Here is a 22,810-nt window from a genome sequence, read left to right as displayed (position 1 = left end):
CACTTTCTGCTCCCACCTCCCCTGCTGAAGAAACGTGAGGAGACACGTGAGAAGTGGTTTGTTTTTTTGTGGACCTGCCCCGACCGCAGCACTAGAGACTCTGGAACAAAGAAGACACATGAGAAGAACCCAACTTTCTTCCTTTTGCTGTGACATGGATGGATCTAGCTCAGGTTTCACTCAAGGGGTCCGTCTGCATGTGAAGTACCTGTGACAGTCCCTGTGCTCCTCTGCCCCTCATCAGCAATGCCACCTACTTGGGGGAGCACGTGCCCCGAGACTTATAGAAATGACAACCTCGACAAGCCAGCATCAATCAGGCACCCTTCGATAGCTCAGCTGGCAGAGCGGAGGACTGTAGTGTGTGCTTGGCAAGTGATCCTTAGGTTGCTGGTTCAACTCCGGCTCGAAGGAGCGATTGTTTTTCCCTCCAGCCTGGCCTTAGCAGAAGGTAACCAAGGTGGTTGCCTTGGGTCCGTGTCTTCAGAGCCCTCTACTGCAATTGACAGAAAGATTGTGGGGAGGAGCTGCCAATCACATTTCTTGGGCTGCACAGGTTATATCCACAAACACAAAAGTTCTTTCGGAACAATGGCCGTTATTCCAAAATAACAATGCAAGAGTCTACACAGCAATTCCGTTAGTTTGAAATAATTCTGAAGTAACAGACGGCTTATTCCGACTTCTGCAAACCTCATTCTACGAAGAATAACACGTAATCCAAATTAGCTATTTCAAAATAAGGTGTCTGTAGCTGCGCCACTGCTGCTAATTTGAACTAGCCCCTCCCCAGGGCCATTCTAAGTTATTCTTCCTGGGGCTCTAAATCGAGACAGCTCGTCCACACTGGGGAGCCTGTCTCGGACTATTCTGAGGTTTCCCTGCAGTGTAGACGTGCTAGTTCGAAATAAGCTATTTTGGAATCACTATTCCAGACCAGCTTATTCCAAAATAAATGTGCCATGTAGTCGTAGCCAGAGGGATGAAGCAGCAGGAGAAAAGCCCGGAGTCCAGAGGCCAGGCTGAAAGCTCAGTATTCCATATGGCTACACACAGTCACCTGTCTTGGTCCCATGGTGTAAGGGGCAGGACTTTGAATCTTGCAATCTGAGTTCAAATCTTAGTAGGACCTCCTGGGTTGGGGCTTATTGTTGTGAGGTTTTTCACACTGCCTGGCTATGCTGCAGGCTTCTTGCACAAGAATGGCAGTTCTTGTGCAAAAACTAGCACAGTGTCTACCCTGCATGTGCATTCTTGTGCAAGAAAAACAGTAAACCATTGGAAAAGAGGGCTTCTTGTGCAAGAGTTAGTCCTCTCCCCCTAACGAATAAGCCCTCTTGCACAAGAAGGCAGTGTGCACAGGCAAGAGGGATTTCTTGTGCCAGAAACCCCTATGGCTAAAATAGCCATTAGAGCTTTCTTGCACAAGAGAGCATCTATGCTGCTGTAGATGCTCCTTATGAGGAGATAAACCACCTCACAGAGCTGGAAGGGACTTTGAGAGGTCAGATAGTCCAGCCCCCTACCCTCATAGCAAGCACAAGAACCCTCCCTGACAGATTTGCCCCAGATCTCTAAATGGCCCCCTCAAGGATTGAATTCAGAATCCTGGGTTTATCAAGTTAATACTCAAACCACTCAGCTCTCCCTCCCTGTTGTGCGAAAGCACATGGATGTGTGGATGTGCTCTTGCACAAGAACTCTTGCACAAATCAGTTCTTGGGCAAGAAGCCTGCAGTGTAGATGGAGCCTAAAGTTTTTCATATTTTTTGTTTTAAAAATAGTTCAAAAAGTTGTTCAATGTGCCCCAAGCCTGGAATTGTGCTGCAGCCGCCTCCCTCGCTACCGTCTCTGGCTCCATGTGCACTGGCCTTCTGTCTGGGTGCTGGCAGGGGAGTGAGAGGTGGCAGGTACTGATGGGTAACAGGTGCCAAGGTGCATACAGAGAAGCCAGCGCCTGCATCTGACCTCACTGTGCACACCTCAGCTTTTAACAAACACTCTCCTCCTGTCTGCGCCTAACACCAGTGTCAGTGTCTGCTCCGGAAGGGTCCTGTCTGGGGGAAAATGGCAATGCCAGGGGACCCGCACAGCTAACATGGTAAAGAGAAAGAGACTCCACTAGGAAACATGACAAGTGTCACCCCAGATGGGACTTGAACCCACAATCCCTGACTTCGGAAGCCAATACCTTGTCCATTAGGCCACTGGGGCACATGAGTGATGACACAGAAACCGAAATTCCCTTTCTTTCTGGCTGGCCAGGGATACCCAGGGCTGGAAGGTTTTGGCTTTTCACAATGTTCCCTGGGCTGTTGTAGAAAGCTCAGTGCTGGTAACAAACCCAAACACCCTCTGGCTACATCTACCCTGCAGGCTTTTTGCGCAAGAACTGTTAGGTGCAACAGCGCGTCCACACTGCCATGTGCTTTTGTGCAAGAACATCCATGGCAGTGTGAACGCTCTCTCATGCAAGAAACCCCTGTTGCCCATCCATACTGCCTTCTTGTGCAAGAGCTCTTGCACAAAAGGGCTTATTCCTCATGGGGAGAGGAATAACTCTTGCGCAAGAAGCCCTCCTTTCCTACATTTTGCCATAAATTTACTTGTGCAAGAATGCGCGTGCATTATAGATGCTCCTCAAGTTTTGTGTAAGAAGCCTGCAGTGTAGACGTAGCCCCTGGGTGCCCAGAGACAGGCTGGCTAGTCACAGTCTGGCTCGGAGCACTTTCTGCAATGGGAAGATGTCCATGGAGCAGGTGTATGACAGCGGCACACGGCTCTGGTGGGCTGGGGAGGGAGGCCCAGCATCCGGAGGAGCGTTTCCTAGAGAAGCGTTTACTGACAGTGTCTGTCTCTGGTCTGATTTTACCGTGTGGTGAGACACTGGCACCCACAGCAGCATGGACGGGGTGGCTGGAGGGAGCGGCTGGCGGGCGGCTGGTAGGAGCAGTGGCAAGTGGCCAACGGAGTGGGTGAGATGCTTCCTATCCCCAATCCACCCCCAAGAGTGGGAGGTGAGCTCTGAAAACCACCTGTGAGCTCTTATCTGCCCTGAGCAAGGGAAGCAACTGTGAGTGGGGTACGGAGAAAGTTTGGGCATGTGAGTGGGACACTTATATGGCTGGACTTACATTGCTGGCAAAGGACATTGCCCAATCCCCTTGAACGGGGACTTACTTGTGGGTTGGTTCTGAACCCTCCTTGTGCCCAGGCCTGACATAACCTGCCCCACAGAATTCACACAGCAAACGGGGCTCTCAGAGCACAGGGGGAGTTTGGGGGCTCATTGCTGGGCCGTGGGGTGAAGCATCAAACCAGCCCCCTCCTGTGGGGCCTGTGAGTGCTGCTGAAACTGGGCCCCGAGCCTGGACAACAGCAAACAAAAGGTCTGGGGGCCACACAGAGACCCTACTGGGCTGAGCAGGAAGTGGCTGGGACTTTGCTTTGTCTTTGCCTGTGGGCTTGTCTGTCTGCAGCCTGGAGACCTCCTGGCTCCTCAGACGATTGGTCTGGATGGAGCGTTACAGACGTCAGAAGAATGGAATTGCTGTGTAGACGCTCCCATTGTTATTGCAGAATAATGGCCGTTATGCCCAAGGAACGCTGCTGTGTAGATGCAGCCTCAGAGAAATGCTGAGCAAGTGCACCTGCAATGTCAGGGGAGACAGGAAAATGAGGTCACTTCTCTAGCTATCAAAAAGAGGGCATGTCAAGAGTGGGGGTACGTCTAGACTACAGGGTTTTGTCGACGGAAGTTTTGTCGACAGATACTGTCGACAAAACTTCTGCCGACATAGAGCGTCTAGACACTTTCAGTTCTGTCGACAAAGCAAGCTGATCCTGACACCCGTATTGATAGCTTCAAGTGCAGTTTTTGTACATGTGTGAGTTGCTTAGGGAGGCCGAGGGGGGCCCTCTCTTTCCCCACCTAACAGCCGCTCTACAGCACAGCTGGGTTTATCCCCACTCACCCTTGTGGGGTGTTTTGCAGGGAGCTGACAAGAAGCGGAAGAGGGAAACCGCTGGCCGGCAGAACTGAGGCTTGGGATTCTCCTGTGCCAGGGAATCTGTGTCAGTGCCCTTGGGGATCCTGAGCTGGGTGGCTCCTGGGCTTGTTGGCTCCACTCCAGGGGTGTCTCCTCTGCAGGGCGCTGCTTGTTCCCGGGGCTAACGCTTATCCCTGGGACACACTTTGTGCAGGGACCGTTGCTGGTCTTTGTGCCACATTATGTGTCTGGGACGTGGGAGTAAGACAGACACATATCCACACACACACACCCCGGTTCTGCGTCCCCAGCCCCCGTCCCTCCTCTGTCATCCCCACACACTGCGCTGAGCCTCCCAGCCTGCACCCCCACACGTAGCTTTCTTACAGATGCTGTTTTATTGCAACCCTCTCACCCCAGCCTTGGCCCCCCAGGGGTAGGTTGTGCTGCCCCACCCCCAAAGGAGCCTCGCATGGCCATGGGCAGAGACCCCACCGGGGGATTGGCCCTGGTTGTCAGGCAGCTTGTGATGCTGCCACAGAGCACGCACCATGGGACCTGCAGGGAGGCTGCTCTCAGGGCACCTGGGACTCTGGGCTGGCGGCCGACACTCTGCGCTCCTGGCTTCCCTGCAGCTCTGTTCTCTTTGGAGACGGGCCGCTCGCTATTGCTGTGCGCACTCTTCAGTAAAGAGCTTGTGACTGGACTTTGCTGGTGTTGCCTGTCTCTTTGCGGTCAGACAACAAACTGAGCCATCTGGGCTAGAGTCCCTGACAGAGGCAACGATTCCCCACTGGCCAGGGCAGAGCCTCCCTCTCACACAGTCATGGAGCCTTCTCCCCCTGCTCCTGCCTCCCTCCCCTTCTCTAAGCTCTCAGGGTATGTCCACATTACACAGTTTTCCCTTCTTCTGCAAGAAAATGGAAAGAACAGAGGGGTTTCTCTGGCATTGGTGATCCTCATTCTACAAGGAAGAAGCCTTTTTGCGGAAGAGCTCTTTTGGAAAAACGCATGTGAGGTTGGAGAAGAAAGTTCTTCCAGAAGAAGAAGAAAGGGGGAAAAGCCCAGGTGCCCTGGTGGCCATTCCGTCCATAGCAATCCCAGCTTACATGCAGGAGAGCGTCCATTCAGTCTGGACTCTCTCTTTCGGAAAAGCAGATCACTTTTTTAATGCACTTTTACAGTGTGGACGCTCTCTTCTGGAAGAAGTTTTTTTTTTTTTTTTGAAGCTCCCTTCTGAAAAAAGCTTCTTCCGAAAGAAGCCTGCAGTCTAGACGTAGCCTCTGGGTACATCTGCAAAGCACGCTTATTTCAAACCGCTATATTGAAAAAAATTAAATAGCTTGTTTCGAAACATCATATCCACTCTAGGGGGAAGCCTCAAAATTAGTCCAAGGAAGGTTCCCCTAAGGTGGATGCGCTACCTTGTTTTAGAGCCTCAGGAAGCACCAGGGAGTAATTACTTTGAATGTCCCTGGGCAGGAGCTATTTCAAAATAGCAGCAGTGGAGCATCCACACTCCGGGTGTTTTGAAATAGCTATTTTGGAAGAGGCGTTATTCTTCTTGCAATGAGGTTTACAGATTTGGAACTAAGCCGTGACTGGCTTTTGAGGGGAGCAAGTAGGAAGAGGGAGGGGCCACTGGAGTCACTTGGCCCTCTGGGTGGCTCTGTCTGGGAAAAGAAAAACAGGGACTCCCCCATCAATGGAGAATGCAGATATTGATCCAACTGCTTCTTGCATGCTACGTGAGCGCTCTACCACTCAAGCTAATTCTTCCACTCTGTCAGCACTAAATCTTTTGGTGACTCTTCCCTTCTCCACAGGGACGTCTGCCTTCTAGGTCAGTTAGTCGTGGGAAAGGAGAAGGCTCCAACGAGGCTCCTCCTCACACTCATGCTTGTGACCCTCATTCTCTCTCTGGCCTCAAGGACAGATCTCAAGGAGACTCCCTATAGCAAAGCGATGGGGGGGGGGGCTCTGTGATGGCCCCTGCCCTGCAGCCTGTCCCACCTGGCCATTATCATGGACTCTTTGTGAGGTCATCACCTCCCAACCTCCTTTAGCCAATAAGCTGAGGGGCTGCAAAAGGCCCTTGTGATGTCACTGCCACACCCACCCCTGCCCTCCAGGGCTAATGTCCGGCCCCAGGCAGCCCCTTTGCATGGCTGAGCTGCTCCCAGGGGTGAAAGTGACACATTTCTTACAGGGCCTGTTCTATTGGGCACCACTTCTTGGGCATAGGGAGGCTCAAGGCAGGAAGTGGTGGGAGGGGTTGTGATAGAACAGTACCTGTAAGAAATTACAGAGGAGAGTGGGAGGCTCAGGGAAGGGATTTGGGGGGCATATGGGTGAGGTAGGGCTCAGAATACAGAAGTGAGGATTCAGGATGAGCATTGAGGGGACCAAGGGGACTAGAATCCCAGCTCCCTCTGCTCTGGGCTCCCTGAGGCTTGTTATCAAAAAAGGGATTTCTCTACAGTGCACTGAGGAGAGAAAGCCCTGAGCCAGTGACATGGACTGATCTGGGTGCAGACAACCAAGGGTGTGTGTGTCTGTGTGTGTGTGTGTGTGTGTGTGTGTGTGTGTGTGTGTGTGTTCAGTAAATCTACATGTGACTAGCAGCTACAGGGGCCTTTAGCCAAGGCAGCAGTGACTCTGAGGAAGGGCTGGAAGTGATGAGGACTAATCAGATGAACATGAGTGTCCAAGGCCAGGCAGAAATGGATGAGGGGACGTCACAGGCACTAGCACATCAAGAGGTAGAGAGAGGCCCCTGCTGCTCTTCCAGACATGCCACAGCCTGGATAGAATCAGGGATTTTCAGCTGTTTAATCTAAGACGCTTGCCACTGAGTTGCTGCTAACAGGCCATGGGAGGAAGGCCAGGACAAGACCCTTTTAGCCGCTGGGTCTGTGCAGGCTGGAGCCTCCTCCTGCCAGATCTCTGGGCCTGCTTCCTGCAAAGCGTCCAACAGGTGCCTGGCCTGACTCATCTGGCTTCCCCAGGCTGGCACCCAGGGGCATTCTCAGCCGACATCACCCCCCTCTGTCACGTGGGAGTTGGGCTCATCCCAGGCACAGGTCTGGCAGAAGGAGGTGCGCTTACCTGGGCACCAAGGGGAGGTGCAATAAGAGGACAGCCTGTGTTCCGAACCAGGGACCTTTTGTGTGTTAGACAAATGTGCTAACCACTACACCACAGAAACACCTGTAAAGGACTTAAGTTTTGCTGGACTTAAACTTGGACAAATATTCTGCTACTAACTCTTGGCCAATGCTTTGGGGAAAAGGCCGAGCAAGAGCAGGGAATAAGACACCCCCTCCCCCCGCTACTTCTCTAGACCTTTGCTCCCAACACGGGGAAGGTGGCAGGGGCTTTGTGATGCAGGAGGGGTGACCCACATCACATCCCCAGCATTGCCCCCTGCAGGGATGGACCTTTGGGGACAGGCCCAGACTCGACTCCCCGACCTCTCACACTCCAGAGCAGAGCAGCCCCCAGGAGTAGGGCTGAGCCATGCAGTGGTGGCAGGAGCCAAGAGTTTACCTGAGACCTCAGGAACCCAGCACACGGCACCATCCCAGGCATCTCTCTGACAGGGGCAGAAGGGGAGGGTGTCTCAGGACTTGGGTAGCTTGTTGCCCTAGGAAGGGGTGTGACCAAAACACATACCCTCGCTGTGAGCAGGATTTGAACCTACACAGGAAAACCCCATTGAATTTCTACTCCAACGCCTTAACCACTTGGCCATCACAGCTCTGAGAAGTTTGTTTCCTGTACGTAAATGTGGAGAAAAATTCTGTTACTAACTCCTTGGCCAACTCCGATTGCTGCAGGGTTAAGGAATTCTCTCTTGTTAATTCTGTGCCCTCGGGAAGGGACCAAATCGAAGGAGGCCAGGCCCCCACCTGGGGACTCCAACCTAAACCCTGAGACCAAGGGGGTTGACAATCCAGGTGATCAATGTTTGCTGCACTTGTTCCTTCCCTCAACCCTGCCCAACCTCAAGGCCAACTCTACAGTCCCAGCGGCTGGGGGAGATGTGCATGTTAGAGCCTCTGCCCACTGAGCTGTAGCCTTCTGTGCCCAGGGAGCCAGACACCGCCAGGATGGGAAAGCAGGAGGGAAATGGGGACTGGTCGCTCTTTGGGAGTCAAAGGTCTTGTCTGGGACCATAGAGTAGAACAGTTTTACAGCCCACTGGTGAGGAGGGTACCATGGCTTAGCGAGCCCATTATGGTTTGACACAAGGGGCCCACGGGTGTCAGTCTCACAAGTGGCCCTTTAAGAAAGGAGCCTTGGGGAGCTGCAGGAACATTGTGGGCTCTGGAACGAGGGGGGTGAGGCAGGGGCGATGCTCATTAGCAGGGGAATTAGTTGAAGTGGTAGAGCACTCACTTAGCATGCAAGAGGCAGTGGGATCAATGCCCACATTCTCCAAATACAAATCAGTCCTTATCCCTCATTTTCAGTGGCTCCTCCCTTTTCCTACCTGCTCCTCTGAAAAAGACAGACCTGGCTTCCCTTTCTTTTCCTGCAGCAATTGCCATGCTGCAAAGAGAGGAGAGAGAGCAAATTGAGCAGCCCATTGTGATCTGTGGTGCAATAGCAAGTGTGTTGGTTATCTAAGTTGGGGTGCCCACTATGAACCAGGACAGTTGGTCAAAGGTTGTGGGTTCAAATCCCACTATAGTCACTTTAGCTGCTCACTGATTTCCAGGGTAGCTTTTACAGAACAGGCAATCCTTAGGCTGACACGGGGGTGTGCTTGAGTACAGACAGTTCCCTGCAGTCCCCATTGATGGCAGGGGCTGGTACATGGGGATGAAGGTGGGGATTGTTTTGAAATGCTGCAGGTGCCATTGGACCATTTTGTTCCTGTCTTGTACCAGTATTGTGCAGCACTCAGGCTATGTCTACACTACACTGTTCTTCTGGAAAAAGTTATGCAAATTGTGAACCCCGATTTGTGTGGCTTTTTCTGCTTCTTTTTTCAGAAGAGGCTTTTCCAACATTTGACCTGTCTACACTGAGCCAAATGTTGGGGGAAAAAAATCCTTTTTTGGAACATCCCTTCTTTCTCATAAAATGAGCTACAAAAGGATGCCCAAAAAGCACGTCGGAAGAGAAGCTGTGTTCTCTGGGCTAAAGCGTTTTCTCTGTAGTGTAGACAGAGCTCTGCTGTAGCATCTGTTTTCAAGTTTAGGGTGCAGCGTAGACAGAGGGTTGCAATATGATACGCAATTTGAGCTACAGAAGTTGTCGTTTTGAGCTTATTTTGAAAACGCTTTGGTGTCTACACAGCACGAAATATCGAAATAACCTGCTATTCCTCTAGTCTCATTAACACAGACACAATAGCAAAACTCTACTATTTTCATCACTACACTTTTAAACAAGGAAATAGAGGCGATATATACCTAAATGGCTACATTACTAAACCTAAAATGCAAATATAAAAAGAATAAAACTTTCAGGCCCCCACACCTTGAGATTTGTAGCTCAAAGCTGGAGCTGCTGTGGAAGGAGGTGAAGCTACAGAAGCTGACAGGGGACAATCAGCGGCCGGAGGGTTATTTTTTCTCTTCCCAGGGCTGATGTGGCTAGAACCGAGGAGAAGAAAATCCTCTTCCCTTCTCCTCAGAAGATGGAAGTTGCAGTTGGGTCTCTCTCTGGTTCTACTAAATCTGGACTCCAGGACTAGACTTTTTCTTTCTAAAACCCTGCCGAAAGTTGAGATCTATTTTCTTGTAGACTGAGAGTTAAAGAAGAGCATCACCCAGCCTGCAGCTTGAACCCACAACCTAGAAGTTAAAAGTCTCCTGCTCAACCAACTGAGCTAACAAGGATGCAATTAGCAAAACTTCTGACACCCCATCACAGCATAACAGGAGCCAAGTGTTCTCCATTACCCGACACAGGGCTCTTTCTTGCCCCAAATGGGGGGTTCTGGTCTGTGAGGAGGTTTAAGCTCAAATCCCCCTCCTGACACACCCACTTCTTTCCCCACAAGGAACGGCCCCATTTCCATCTCTCCAGGGACAGGAGAAGGGGTCGGGTTCAAGATTTCTCTTAGTGCCGCAGCAAGGGGAGATGGAGGAAAATCAAACCCCTTTGGAAGCTTTGTTCTCATGGCACCAAGTGTGGCATGAGGGGTGTGAGCTGGGGAGCAGAAGGGGTATTTGGGTGCACCCAGGGGCAGCAAGAATTCAGTCTCTCAGGCCAGTGCATTGGGGACAATGTGTGAGCCCTTCCATGAGCATTTTCTGCTCCCACTGGGAAAGGCAGCTGGGCTTTGAGCTACAAATCTTAAGGGGCTGGTGAGGAAATGAGGAGCTGGCAGCTCGGGTTAGTGTCTTCCATGAGAACAAGAGGTGGAGAGTTCACAAGGTGCATTCCCCTCCCCTGCAGAGCAGGGTCTTAGAAAGAGCTAGGAACAGAACAGCCAGCCAAGTTCTAGCAGAGAGATCTGCTTCTCTGGTGTAGTGGTTGTACCATTTGTCTAATGTGCAAAAGATCCCTGGTTTGAAGCACAAGGCTGTCTTTTATTGCTGCTCCCCTGAGTGCCCAGGTAAGTGCAGCTGCTGCTGACCAGCCTGTGCCTGGGATGAGCCCAGCTCCCCATGTGACAGAGGGGTGACATCAGCTGATAATGCCCCTTGGTGCCAGCCTGGGGAAGGGAGATGAATCAGGCCAGGCAGCTGTTGGAGGCTTATGGCTTGGCCTCCCTGCCCTGGGAGGCTGGTGTATTGGGCCGGCTCTGCCTGCTGCCTCCCTTGTGTGACTTGCCCAGTGTCCACAGGCCAAATGTTGGAAAAGCTTCTTCCAAAAAAAGCAGAAGAAAAAGCTGCACAAATTTGTTTTTGAAATGTGCGTAGGTTTTTCCAGAAGGACAGTGCAGTGCAGACACAGCCTGAGTGTTGCTCAGCACTGGTAGGAGACAGGGAGGGACAAAATAGTCTAAAGGCACCTGCAGCCTTTCAGAACAACCCCCATCCCCAACCCCAAGAACCAGCCCTCCCCTCCACCCTCACTAGGGTCTGCTGGGAATTGCCTGGATGCCAGCCCACCCCAGTGTCAGCCTAAGGTTTGCCTGGTCTGTAAAAGCTGCATCCTGGAAATGAGGAAGCAGCTAAAGTGACTTTGGTGGGACTTGAACCCACAACCTTAGAATGTCTAGCTGGGCTCACATTAACCATTACAACTTACAAATGTGCTTTCAATTGCACCAAAGAGCCTGACAGGCTGTTAGGGTTGATAGCTCCATTCTCTGCTTTGCAGCATGGCAATTGCTGGGGGTCCGTCTCTTTTGGGAGAGGAGGTAGGAAGAGGGAGGGGGCCACTGAAATTAAAGGATAAAAACTGAGCTGTAGTTTGAGAACGGGGGCATTGATGCCACTGCCTCTCTCATGCTAAGCGAGCGCTCTACCACTTGAGATAATCCCCCTGCTTGCCAAAGACGCTGCTGCCTCACCCACCTTGTTCCAGAGCCCACAACATCCCTGCAGCTGCCCAAAGCTCCTTTCTGAAAGGGCCACTTGCAAGACTGACACCCGTGGGCCGGCTAGCTCGGAGCTCTAGGACGCGGTGCTCATATCACACAGATGCATCTTAAAAGCAAGCCCCTTGATTCAAGCTATAACGGGCTCGCTATTCCGACGTCCCTGCATGGCAGGAGGAGGGAGGGGTTTGGGAATAGCGATTTATTTCGAAGTAAGTGCTGTGTAGCCAGCACCAAACTGCAAAATAAGCTATTTCAAAATAGGCGCATTGATTATTTTGAGCTATGGGATGCACCCCTAGTGAGTTAGAGCCCAACTCTGCCCCCAGCTCCCTGCTCCACCCACCCACGTACTGACTCCCTCACTGCCAGGGGGCTGTTTGCATTGGCCTCTTCTCTCTGTAGCCAGGCTTCAGCCAGGACTGAGACTCAGGCAGGAGAATGTGACCCGGCTCCCTGCACCTGGGCCCTGCATTTCTCATCACTAAATCACAGTCACATGAGTGTAAATTATGAAACTTTGTAGTTGTTGTTGCCTTGGAAACTCCCCACAGACCTTCCCCTGGGGTCCCGGGCAGCCGCTCACACTGCACAGCTCACTTGGAGGTGAGGGTGCCGTGTAGACATGCCCGTCCTGTTGAGGACCAGCCTGCCGGGGGGAGTTTCTGGCCACTTCCTTTCCTTGTCTCTCTCAGGCTCTCTCTACACTGCAGGCTTTTAGAACAAGAGCAAGTGCTCTTGTGTAAAAACTTGCAGAGTGTCTACACTGCAGGCACGTTCTTGTGTAAGTAAATTTATAGTTCAGCATCAGACAACAGGGCTTCTTGCACAGAAGTTATTCCTCTCCCCACCAGGAATAAGCCCTCTTGTGCAAGAACTCGTCCACAAGGAGGCAGTGTGGATGGGCAACAGCAGTTTCTTGCTCAAGAAAACCCTATGGCTAAAATGGCCATCAGAGCTTCCCTGCGCAGGAGAACGTCCACACTGCCATGGGCACTCTTGCAGAAAAGCACTTCTCTTGTGCAAAAGCACATGGCAGTGCAGAGACACTGTTGCGCAAGACCTTTTGCACAAGAACTCTTGCACAAAACAGTTCTTGAGCAAGAAGTCTGCAGGGTAGATGTAGCCAGGGGGTGTTTGGGTTTGTTACCAGCACTGAGCTTTGTACAACAGCCCAGGGAACATTGTGAAAAGCCAAAACCTTCCTGCCCTGGGTGTCCCTGGCCAGCCAGCAAGTGGCAGAAAGGTTCCCTGAAGTGCTGACTTCAGGTGATTTGAAACTACCCCCAAAAGCTCAGATGAGGTGGCTGAGTGGTTAAGGCAATGGACTACTAATCCATTGTGCTCTGCATGCAGGGGTTCAAATCCCATCCTCATTGGGTGTTAGCAACCTTTGCTTTTGCCTCTCCCAGAGGTTCAGTTCCAGCCCCTCCCACTGCAGCCTGGGGAAAGGGGAAATCTCCACAGAGACACTCCCAGCTGGGACCCTCAATCCCTTCTGCCCTCAAGGGGAAACCTCACAAAGGAGATTCCAGGCAGCCAGGCCATGGGGGTCTCTGAGATGCCCCAGCCCTGCAGCCTGTCCCACCTGGCTGTTGTTATGGATGCTCTGTGAGGTCACTGCCTCCCAGCCAATGAGCTGAGGTGCTGCAAAAGTTCCTTGTGATGTCACTGCTGCCTTGCAGGCTCACGTCCTGCCCTTGGCATGTGTGAGCTGCTCCCCCTCTTCCCCCCTCACTCAGGGCTGGTTCTGGGGCACAAACAGGGAACATCAGAGGCTGCTCAGAGGGCCACATTGCTAGACCAGGGGCCCTCCTGTGGGGCTGTGAGTGTTGCTGTCCCTGCTGTACAGACAGGGCCATAGAGCCTCAGGAGGCTGCAGCGGTGGGAGACACTTCCCTGGTTTTGGGAGGGAGACAGGACGTGAAGGCCAATGACTCAGAGCCAGCTACTGATACCCATGGAAAGCTGATTTTCAGAGGGGTGTGATCAGCCCTTCCTGTGTATCTGGCTTCTTTAAAGGGGTTTTATCAGGAGTGAAAAGTTGAAAAAGGGCCATTTAGGAGGGTGAATTTCTGTCTCTGGGGGTGTTTTCTATGTGCCCCAGTGGCCTAATGGACAAGGTATTGGCCTCCTAAGCCAGGGATTGTGGGTTCAAGTCCCATCTGGGGTGACAGTTTCCTTTCACCTTTTTGAGAGATTTGGTAAGGATGCTCTTGGCCTCTACAGAAGCTATTCAGGTGTGGCTCTGAGTGCTAAAAGCCCAGGTAGTCAAAATGAAGGGGTACATTTTGCTCTAGAAGGCCCAGCAGTGACAGACAGATGGAGGTGGCTGTAGCAGCGTCTGTCTGGAGACAAAGTGGAGTCTGAGGATGAGAAGGCCCATGAGAGGCAGAGACTCAAGAGCAGGGGGGGGCTAATTACTTGGTCTGGCAAATTGACAGAAAATCCCCAGGGCCTGAGCATGGTGCGGGCGAGGCCCATGGGGCAGTTTGCCTGGTGGGGTTTGGGGGGTGGAGAAGCTGTGAAGCTCTGTGAGTGGATAAGGTCCCTGGCTGAACTGCACCCCCCGCTGTGTGTGTGACTCAAACTGTCCCTGGGTGGCCAGGGGAGACCTCTCCTGTGTCCCAGAAGCTGCCAGGCTCTGACTCTTGCCCCCTTTTTGCCCCCGTCTAAATTCTCTTTTAAATTGGTCTTTATGGTCCTGCTCAGGGTGTTTTTCTCCTCAGCAGCGCACAAGAGAGAAGCTGTTGCCAGTGGCCCTGCAAGGCAAGATGAGCTTTGCCTGCCCCCCTCAGCCTGACTCCCTACTTGGCCCCATTCCTGCCTCCCTTCCTGGGCTGACCCAGTGGCCGAAAGGGGCTGCGGCTGCTGCTGACAGGGAAGAAGCTGGGAGGCAAGGTGCTGGCAGCAAGAGATTCAGGCTGCCTCTTTGCCCTGGATCTCAGTGCGCCATGCCGGCCGCCAGCCACCTTGACCAAACCTCAAACCAGCTGGATAAACCAGCCCATGTCACAGTGAGTCACTAGTGGCCCTGTCAGAGAAAAGCCATTGGCAGCTGTAGAGACAGGTTTCAGCTGCCCGAGGTACCTTTCTGAAAGGGCCATTTGTGAATTGCATTCTGCTCAGCTAGCTGATAATGTTGATAATGGTAAAGTCATGTGTTCAAGCCCCATGCTGGCCACAGAGTTGTTTGCTGTGGTGACTGTTTTACCTCCCTTTAGCTGCCTGCTATGGACAGGGAAGCAGAAACAGGCAAGAGGCTGAGGCTTTTCAGGAAACAGGCCAGAGAGCTGGTAGGAGGCTCCAGCCTGCACAGACCCAGTGGCTAAAAGGGCCTTGGCCTGGCCTGCTTTCCCCAATAGGAGAGAAAACTCTTCTCTTCCCTCTATTGTGGGGCTACTCCTGGGCCTGCTGGCTCAGCTGTTTAGCGCTTGATGCTAATAATGCCCAGGTCACAGGTACAAGCCCCATGCAGACCCCACAACAGCCAAATTAGTTTTGTTTGAGCTGCTCCCCACGAAAAGCGGTGAGAGGGAGCCCTTGGCTGTGGGACCCACTTGTGCCTGTTGCTCAGGGTTAAATAAGATCTCCCCCAGGAGGCTGCCTGTTCCCTTCCCACCTTGCATTGGCTGGGAATCAAATCAAACAAAGGGCAGCAAACGCCAGGCACCGTCATTGTCTGGGCCACAGATAAAGTCCCTCTTGGAGCTGTAGTCCCAGGAGGAGTCTCTGCAGGCCCTGCAGTCCATGCGGAGGAATGCCGACATTTTTGGCCAAATGGCCAATGGTCTAGCAAAGAAAGGTCATCTCCCTCCTACCCCCGCATCCTAGACCAAGTCAGAGCCACAGTCAAGGAGTCGCAGCAGAGGTATGTGAGGGAGGAACCGCCTTACTGTGCATGCTCTCGGAGAGGATGAAGAGCTGTGAGAGGCAGCTCACAGCTGCAGGACCTGTTTTTTCAGGGTTCAAGTGAAAAGGCTCAGCAAGGAGCTTTGATGCTCTCTCCTTACACTGCATTGGCTGGGAATCGAACCCAGGTCAACTGCTTGGAAGGCAGCTATGCTCACCACTATACCACCAATGCCTGCCTGTAAAGCTGCTGGGAAAATAAATTAGGGAAACCCACGTCTGCCATGAGGCTGGCCAGAGGCGAGAGGGTGCCTGTGTGGTTTGGGTAAAGCAGAACTTCTTGGCCATTAGGCAAAGACCAGAAGTGGTGAATCTGGGGGAGTGGCTGCCCTGCGCTCTCCGTGGTGTGAGGAGCTGGGCAGGAGAGGAGTCCCAGAGGTTGTTGGGTGGGAGAGTAGAGTTTATCAGACTTTGGGCTAAGCTCTAGAGCAGCCAAGGGAGAGGTGGGGAAGTGGCTTCTGGATACTCTGTGTGGCTCCGGGATGAGGACCAAGAGCTGTTCTCGTGTTTGCTGCTGTAAAGTGTTGTTTCTGGGTCATTTGCCTAAGATGGAGCACTTCTGCCTTCCGGAGAGCCATGTCACAGGCACAACCCCCAGAGACCCCTTCAGGGACATATCACAGGCAGGGCCAGACTGAGCCATTCCGGTGCCCCGGGCTGACAGTTCAATTGCGCCCCGGGTTGGGGGAGGGCGCATGCGCGGAGCTGGCGGTGGCAGGATGCACGTGCCTGACCCAGCCCGGCTACCACCAGTGGCCATGCAGGGCCCTGCACCCATGGGGAGAAAGGTGCTGCTGACCGGTGCTGCAGGGGTTAGCATGTCCCCTCCCCCTGGGCAGCCGCTCCAGGGTGGCTGCTGGGAGCTACTGCAGCCCGCAATCCAAGAGCCAGGCACGCGGCTCCTGATGGCAGCTATAAAGGGCGGCTGCCCGGCTAGCCCAGGCCTTAATCCAGCCCTGGTCACAGGACCAAGCAAGGGACAGAAACACTGGGCACTGTCAGTGTCTGGGCCAGAGATAAAGACCCTCTTGGAGCTGTGATCCGAGGGGGAGTCTCTGCAGGCCCGGCAGTCCAGGAGGAGGAATGTGGACATTTGTGAACATATGAACATCAGAACGGCCGTACTGGGTCAGACCAAAGGTCCATCTAGCCCAGTAGCCTGTCTGCCAACAATGGCCAGCACCAGGTGCCCCGGAGGGGGTGGACCGAAGACAATGATCAAGCGATTTGTCTCCTGCCATCCCTCTCCAGCCTCTGACAAACAGAGGCCAGGGACACCATTTTATCCCCTGGCTAATAGCCTTTTATGGACCTAACCGCCATGAAATTATCTAACATATGGCCCAATGGCTGATGGCCTTGCAGAGAAAGGCCACCTCCCCCCTCCTAAATCCTAGACCAAGTCAGACCCAAGGTCAACGAATTGCGGGAGGGGTACGTGAGGACCTGTGAGGGCAGGTCCCGCTCTGGGGAAGCACCGCAGCACTGTGCATACTGTGAGGAACTGGACCGAATCCTGGGGTGTGGGGAGCCCCTGTCTCCAGGGATAGTTGTGGAGTCTGGGATGGAGACACATGGGCAGCAGCAGCTGCAGCTTCAGGATGACAACACTGATGACCTGCACCACCAGGAGATGCAGGAGGACTCCCAAACGTCTTCAGGCAGCGGGGAGGGAACATCAGGTGAGTGCTGGGAGGTTGCAACACCCAGGACATGTCGACACTTGCAGTCTCCTTCAGGAGAGGGATGCAAATGGAGACATTCAAAATTGTAAATGAAATTGGGATTTAAATATCCTGCGCTACATTTGCATAATCGCATCTGGGTGCTGTTTCAAAATACTTTATTTTGAAATAAAAAACAGTGTTTAGATGTAGTTATTTTGGGAGAAAACCCTTCTTCTGAAATAACCCTTAAACACTCCCCTCTGGTCTGGACCTAACAGCAGTGTCAGCGTTTGCTAGTCGGGGCTCTGGACAGCCCCTGCACAGAGGGAGATGGCAACTGCGGGACGCCCTGGCCAACTGTCCCAATGTCTCACAGCAGAAAAGAAAACAAAAGAGGCCAATGCAAACAGCCCCTGGCAGCGAGGGAGTCAGCACGTGGGTGGGAGGGGCAGGAAGGTGGGGGCAGATTTTGACTCTAACTCGCTGGGTGACCTTGGCCTGTTCAGTGAATCTCTCCCTGGCTCCATGGCCCTGTCTGTACAGCAGGGACAGCAACACTCACAGGCCCCACAGGAGGGGGCTGGTTTGATGCTTCACCCCACGGCCCAGCAATGAGCCCCCAAGCTCCTCCTGTGCTCAGGGATCCAGGTTTCCCATGTGAATTCTGTGGGGCAGGTGGTGTCAGGCCTGGGCACTGGGATTATTTACCAGTTTCCCTGGCCCTGGGGCACTGCTGCACTCAGAGCTGTGATGGCCGAGTGGTTAAGGCGTTGGACTAGAAATCCAATAGGGTTTCCCTGCGCAGGTTCAAATCCTGCTCACAGCGAGGCCTGTGTTTTGGCCACACCCCTAACCAGGGCAACAAGCTGCACAACCCCTGAGCCACTCTCCCTGTCCCCAGTCAATCCCTTTCTGCGCCTTCAGAGAGAGACGTGGGACATGGGGCCTCATTGTGGGTCCCTGAGCTCTAGGGAAACTCTCAGCTCCTGCAGCCTCTGCCCCCTGCCCAGCACCCCATGGCTCAGCTCTACCCCTGAGGGCTGCCCTGCTCCAGTGTGTGATAGGAGTTGAGTGAGAGGATGGAGTGTCTGGGGCTGCCCCCAAAGGTCCATCTATTAAGGGCAGAAATGTTGGGGATGTGATGTGGGTCACCCCCCCGGGCCTGTGTTGGGAGCAAAGGTCTAGAGAAGTATTGTGTGTGTGTGTGTGTGTGTGTGTGTGTGTGTGTGTGTGTGTTTGTTTGTGTGGGGGGGGGGGGCGTGAGTCTTGTTTCCTGCGCTAGCTCTGCAACTTCCCGCAAGGCCTTAGCCAAAGAATTAGTAACAGAATATTTGTCCAAGTTTATGTACAGAAAAAAACTGACAAGAACTGACAAGTATGTTTATGTTTCTGTGGTGTGGTGGTTATGGGGTTTGCTGTTTGCTTAATATGCACAATGCAAAAGGCTCCTAGTTCAAAGCCAAGCAGAAATGTGGGGAGCTCTGATCTTATTGTGGCTCCCCAGGTAAACACACAGCTCCTGCTGCTTGGATAAGCCCAACAACTGAGTAGCCAAGGAACAGCAGGAGGCCCTGTCCTACAAAGCAAGGGAGGGGCCAGTGTGTGTCCAACCAACAGACAGCCCCACACTCAGAAGGCCCCCCATCTCTTGCACTCCTCAGGCCCAGGGGAGCACATTAGTGCCAGCAACATGCTCATGTGGTGCCATGTGCCAGCCAGTCCAACAGGGAGTATTTCTTGTGGCTTTACCACATTTCCCCCAAGTGACACTACAACTCAACTTTCCTCCTGCAGGGCAGCTTGTGATGACAGCTTTAAACAAACCCATCAACTTGAAGTTATTAGCCCTTATCAGCACATGCCAAAGCCTGGGATTGAACCAGGGACCTTTAGATCTTCAGTCTAATGCTCTCCCCACTGAGCTACTTTGGCTGTGATAATGTAGTAAAATATAGTAAAAACTATGTGTGCTTCTTCCCCCTTCCATTACTTAAGCTTGAAACAGCACATATCTAATTGCGCATGTTTTAGAAGCTGTAGTAAAAAGGGGAACTAGCTGTTTAGACCCATTTCTCAAGGACTGGATTACACGTATTACTTGAGTTAGGGAAATTTGCTAATTGCTATTGCTTAAGTAAGCTGTACTGGTGGTTGTTACTGAATGGAATAGAGTTGAAATATGCTAACCAATAACGCTGCAACACGAAGCTAAGGTAACAAATCAAGACGTGCCAAGTTGGATAAGAAAGTTAAAGAAAGTATAAAAAAGGATGCTTAGCCAACGCCCAGGGTCAGCTTTGCTTTGAGCAATAGCTCCTTGGCTGACCATTGCTTGCAAACAATAAAATGGAGTTGGACCCAGCCTGAAAGTGTGACTCTCTTCTGTGGGCAAATTAGACTGGCCTCCAGGGGACGAACCTTGCAATTTATGCAACAATAAGAGGCCTGTCTGGCCTGTAATTCTCTGTCTGGGACATTGTGTAGCTGGGCCGCATGTCATCATGCCCTGCCCAGGAAGGCGAGACTGGCCTGTCCACAGCGCCCCTCCCCCACAGCCCAGATTCCCTCTAAGCCAGGCCTGGGCAATACAGGCCAGCGGGCTGGATCCAGCCCATGAAGCCACCCAACATGGCAGCAAGAAGCCTCAGGCAGATTCCCTGCTCGCCCTGCCCCCACGCACAGCTGAGAGAAGGGGCTGCTGGGCCCTTTGTGTCTCTCAGCTGTAGAGGAAAAGGCTTCAGGCCTGGTCCCTGCTCCCAGCTTGTTTGTGGCCAATGGGAGCTGCCTGCTTGAAGTCCTGGCCAGTCCCCACAAGCTCTTATTCACCCAGGCTGGCTGGGAGTGAGCCACGTAAGTCTCCCAGCCAGAGCCTGCCTCTGGCACCCCAGCCCCTCCCTTCCCTCAACCCACTGGTACCCCACATAAACCAAACCCTCTGCCCCCCTGAACCCTCACCCCTCCCAGATCCTGCACCCCAATCCGCTGCCCCAAGTCACAACCCAACATGCTGCAACCGTTCCTGCACCCCAGTCCTCTGCCCCAAGCTCCTGTCTGCACCAACCTGCAACCCAGACCCCCCCTTCCCCGTTAATAGCATGGAAAGTGCAGCCCTGGGAGCTGTTCCCCATGAAAACTCATTGCCCACCCCTCCTCTAAGCTGTGCAGCAGCCCAGCGCCACAGCTGCCATGTCTCCCCAGAGCCCTTAGGCTGGCACTGGGGAGGCCTGAATCCAGGCAGTGCCCAGCGGAACCCAGCAGGGGCAGAGGGTACTTGGGGTGGGGTCGGGGGCTGTTCTGAAAGGCTGCAGGCACCATTAGACCCTTTTCTCCTTCCCTGTCTCACCCCAGCGCTGAGCAACACTCAGTGTCGGTCTGAGCATCCGTCCTGCTCTGGGACGTGTCTCTGTGGCAGGAACCTGCCCAGGCGGCTCTCGCAGTGAGGCCCCTCCCTGGCAGCACCACAGGACTCTTAACAGCAGCTGTGTTGACGTGCCCTGAGTGCTGAGTCAAGGGGGAGGCAGGACCAGGGGGAGAAGGCTCCATGACTGTGTAAGAGGGAGGCTCTGCCCTGGCCAGTGGGGAATCGTTACCTTTCTGAGGCACCAGGCCAGGGCTACTCGGAGAGGCAACGATTCCCCACTGGCCAGGGAAGAGCCTCCCTCTGACACAGTCATGGGGCCTTCTCCCCCTGGGCCTGCCTCCCCCTTCACTCAGCTCTCAGGGTTCGTCGACACAGCGCATTTACTTTTAAAGCTATTTTGAAAGAAAACATTTAAATAGCTTGTTTCAAAGTAGCACGTCCACGCTATAGGGAAGGCTCAAAATTGGTCCGAATCAGGAACCCCTAATGTGGATGCTTTACCTTGACTTAGAGCCCCAGGAGAGTAATTACTTTGACTGGCCCTGGGCAGGAGCTATTTTGAACTAGCAGCGGTAGAGCATCCACACTCCGGCTATTGCAAAGTAGCTATTTCAGAAGAGGCGCTATCCCTTGTTCAATGGGGTTTACAGATTTGGAACTAAGCCGTGGTGGCTTTTGAGGGGAGTGAGTAGGAAGAGGGAGGGGCCACTTTGCCCGGTTCTGCTTATAGAGAAAGAACAGTGAACTCCCCAACCACTGGAGAACGTGGGTATCAATCCCACTACCTCTTGCATGCAAAGCAAGCACTCTACCACTTGAGCTAATTCCCCTGCTGTCACCAAACCCCACCTTTTACCTTTGTCACAGGGACATCTCTCCGCTAGGTCAGTTAGTTGGTGGGAAAAGAGAACGCTCCAATGAGGCTCCTCACACTCATTCTTGTGACCCTCATGAGTCAGCGGAGGGGCTGGAGGGAACGGCCAGCGGGTAGCAGGGGCAGCACACAGGTGGCATCACATCAGGCTCTCTGAAGGAAGTCATCAGGGTGACGTGTCTGGGTCTGCACTGACTGGGCAGAGCTGTAAGTGGGGTGTTTGAAGTGGGGTACGGGAAAGTTTGGGTAAGTGAATGGAGCCCTCACCTTGCTGGACTGGTGAGCCTGAGAGGCAAAAGACATCGCTCAATCCATTGGAGCTGGGACGGTTGCTCGTGGGGCCTTATGAACTCTGTTCGTGGTGTTTTCCCAAGTTCATGCCATGTCACTTCTCTCTCGCTTTCATTAAAAGTTTATTTTCTACACTCAGACTCTGTGCTGGCGAGTGGGGAAGCATCGCCTCTCAGAGGCACCCAGGGGTACGTGAATTTCCCAGGCTACTAGTTGGCGGCTCAAGCTGGTTCTATGTGAGCTGAACCCCTAGATATTGAACCTGGCCCTGGTTGCTGCTGGCCCTATCCAGCAGAAGGGTTACAGGGACCAGCGCCTGCTGGGATCTGTGCTCCAGCAAACCACACACACGGCTTCCCCCTCCTCCGCACAGAAACGACTCTCAGATTCTCTTTGCCTGGTTTAAGACCCTGTTGTCTGAGTTTTTCCATATTTCAGTAGACGTGGTGCCCCCTCGTTCTGTCAGATACAAGACAGATGGGGCATTCGGTTTCCTCTTCCCCATACAGGAGTCGCTTTGGCCAAAGCTGCTTTGATCTCTGGACTTTTGTTCTCTCTGTATCAGAAATGGCTCTGTTGACCAAGGGAGGTCCCAGATCAGCTGCCCAGGTGCAGCAGGGACAGATAAGAAAGGAGGAAGCAGAAGTTACATAACGGAGGGATGGGGAGCAGGGGGGTGGAAAGGAGCAGAGAGGGAATGAAGGGAAAATGGGGAAAGAAACAAACAAGAATACAAAAGCTTAAGCTCAGGGTCTGGCCACGCAGGGGCAGGGTTCCAGCCACGGGCCAGCCTGGATCGTATCCCAGCAGCTCACGCAAACCCTCCCTCGCTGCTGCAGCCTCACTGCTACTGACCGGGCGCTCGCTCCAGCGGGGTCAGTGTGTGCCCAGGTACCTCACGAGCTGGGATCGGTGCCCTCAGTCCAACCGGCACGTTCTTACTTCACAGTGAGGTGAATGGCCAGAGACACACACAGACGGGGTGTGAAACCGGAGATGGGGGCACTGGACCCCCGCGCTGCGTCAGTCACACTGGCTGTGCTGGCCTGGCTGTGTCTAACCGAACTTCCAGCCACCGGCCTGGGACCTGCTGGGCTCCAGGGGCTCCCTGGGTTACGGTCAGAGGCAGCGGGTGTGAGCTAGAGACACGGCACGAAACTGGCAGCAAGGTTCAGTGAGAAGTAAACGTTGAGCTGAAGAGGGATTTTATGG

The 22,810-nt window shown here is 53.2% G+C and overlaps 7 non-coding genes across 7 annotated transcripts; 4 read left to right on the top strand and 3 right to left on the bottom strand.

The window, feature by feature from the left end:
• The first annotated feature begins 324 nt into the window (after window positions 1-324).
• TRNAY-GUA (transfer RNA tyrosine (anticodon GUA)) lies at window positions 325-414 on the top strand. Its single transcript is given in 2 exon segments — window positions 325-361; window positions 379-414. It is a non-coding gene; the product is annotated as a tRNA-Tyr (tRNA).
• A 1,727-nt stretch (window positions 415-2,141) lies between these two features.
• Window positions 2,142-2,214, bottom strand: TRNAQ-CUG (transfer RNA glutamine (anticodon CUG)). The gene has a single exon. It is a non-coding gene; the product is annotated as a tRNA-Arg (tRNA).
• Window positions 2,215-12,790: 10,576 nt separating this feature from the next.
• Window positions 12,791-12,872, top strand: TRNAS-GCU (transfer RNA serine (anticodon GCU)). Its single transcript has one exon. It is a non-coding gene; the product is annotated as a tRNA-Ser (tRNA).
• Window positions 12,873-13,593: 721 nt separating this feature from the next.
• TRNAR-CCU (transfer RNA arginine (anticodon CCU)) lies at window positions 13,594-13,666 on the top strand. The gene has a single exon. It is a non-coding gene; the product is annotated as a tRNA-Arg (tRNA).
• A 1,842-nt stretch (window positions 13,667-15,508) lies between these two features.
• TRNAG-UCC (transfer RNA glycine (anticodon UCC)) lies at window positions 15,509-15,580 on the bottom strand. The gene has a single exon. It is a non-coding gene; the product is annotated as a tRNA-Gly (tRNA).
• A 2,236-nt stretch (window positions 15,581-17,816) lies between these two features.
• On the top strand, window positions 17,817-17,898 carry TRNAS-AGA (transfer RNA serine (anticodon AGA)). The gene has a single exon. It is a non-coding gene; the product is annotated as a tRNA-Ser (tRNA).
• A 1,033-nt stretch (window positions 17,899-18,931) lies between these two features.
• On the bottom strand, window positions 18,932-19,004 carry TRNAF-GAA (transfer RNA phenylalanine (anticodon GAA)). Its single transcript has one exon. It is a non-coding gene; the product is annotated as a tRNA-Phe (tRNA).
• Between the last annotated feature and the right edge of the window lie 3,806 nt (window positions 19,005-22,810).

Source organism: Pelodiscus sinensis, chromosome 19 (genome assembly GCF_052426305.1).
Source record: "Pelodiscus sinensis isolate ZL-2025 chromosome 19, ASM5242630v1, whole genome shotgun sequence".
NCBI classification, from domain to species: Eukaryota; Metazoa; Chordata; order Testudines; family Trionychidae; genus Pelodiscus; species Pelodiscus sinensis.
This window is presented reverse-complemented; position numbering and strand designations above follow the sequence as displayed.